The sequence below is a fragment of the Myotis davidii genome, unplaced genomic scaffold (genome assembly GCF_000327345.1).
Source record: "Myotis davidii unplaced genomic scaffold, ASM32734v1 scaffold211, whole genome shotgun sequence".
In the NCBI taxonomy this organism is placed as follows: domain Eukaryota; kingdom Metazoa; phylum Chordata; class Mammalia; order Chiroptera; family Vespertilionidae; genus Myotis; species Myotis davidii.
In genome coordinates this window covers 747,089-748,249 of record NW_006282523.1, presented here as the reverse complement: position 1 = coordinate 748,249, position 1,161 = coordinate 747,089, and the positions used below count along the sequence as shown (strand labels likewise).

The following is a 1,161-nucleotide window of genomic DNA, read 5'->3' as shown; positions in this document are numbered from 1 at the left end:
AGGAATCTGCCTCCCTCACCCGGCGAGGGCAGAGGGGTCACTGGTTTTTGTGGCAGTGAAACGTGGCTGCCCAGCAGCCCAGCTCAGGAAGGGGCCAGCTGCCCTGCAAAGCTGCCAAGGACGCTCGCTGAGATGACACCCACATCTGAGACCCGGGGTTCACCACTTGGGGAGAGCCGGGCTAATTCGGGAGTTTTAAGAGGAGACAGAACTTGGGGACCGTGTGACCTCCGTGCCCCTGGAGGGAGCTCTCGGAGCAGCCCAGCTCCCAGCGGGTGGTGCCCAGAAGCTTCCCCGCAGGCTGTGCGTGTTTCTCAGGACAGGGCTCGGCTAGTCCTGGGGAGACTGCAAGGGGCGCGGGGTGACCCCACACGGGAGGGGCCTGCAGGCTCGCTGCTCTAGAAGCTGCGGGGCTCCTACACCCGCCCTGGGGCCCCCAGTCCCGCTCCTGCTCCAAGGCCAGGCCAAGCTCCGGTGTCCGGCCTGGGGGCTCGCCCTCCCGCCTTCCCGCAAACCCACAGGCAACGTCCAGAGGCGTCTGAGGTTCGGGTGACATTTTATTGGTGAGAATTCTCTAAAAAACGAGGCCCCGGAGGCAGCACGTCCCGCAGCCCACGCGGCCGCCGCGTTTCTGGGGGCGAGGCCAGGCCCCGCGCACCCTGCGCGCCGCACTAACACCTGGCGAGACCGGTGGGCCTCCCGCCGGTTCCCCGGCCCGTCCTACCCCCGTCCCCCGTGTGCGCGACTCGGGCCAGGCCCCGCGGGCTCGGGTGTTCAGGCGGCTCCCGGGTCCGGCCTAGGGGCCTCCCTTCAGGGTCTGCTGGGCCTGGAAGATGAAGGACGTAGTCTGAACGCGCTGTTTCCAAGGCAGATGTGGCTCCAGAGGAAAACCGCCAGAAAACGCATCTCCCTGCGAGCGCCTTAAAGGAGGGCCCCCCATCTCCCTGCGAGCGCCTTAGAGGAGGGCCTCCCATCTCCCTGCGAGCGCCTTAGAGGAGGGGCCCCCGCTATGGCGCAGCGGGGCTGGGACGCGGGGTGTGGGGCTCTGGGTGGGCAGCCCCCCCGCACCCCTCACCCTGACGACGGCACCAGGGGGTTCACCAGGCACTTTCCACACCCCGGCACCCCCTCGCCAGGGGCTGGGGCCCCCCATGCTCCCCA

General features: G+C 68.6%; 1 long non-coding RNA gene across 1 annotated transcript in view; it reads right to left on the bottom strand.

The window, feature by feature from the left end:
- LOC107182109 overlaps positions 1 to 298 on the bottom strand; it is a 768-nt gene extending 470 nt beyond the window's left edge. The window contains exon 1 of the long non-coding RNA XR_001512828.1: positions 20 to 298. This is a non-coding gene — a long non-coding RNA (uncharacterized LOC107182109). The remainder of the gene's footprint in view (positions 1 to 19) is intronic.
- Between the last annotated feature and the right edge of the window lie 863 nt (positions 299 to 1,161).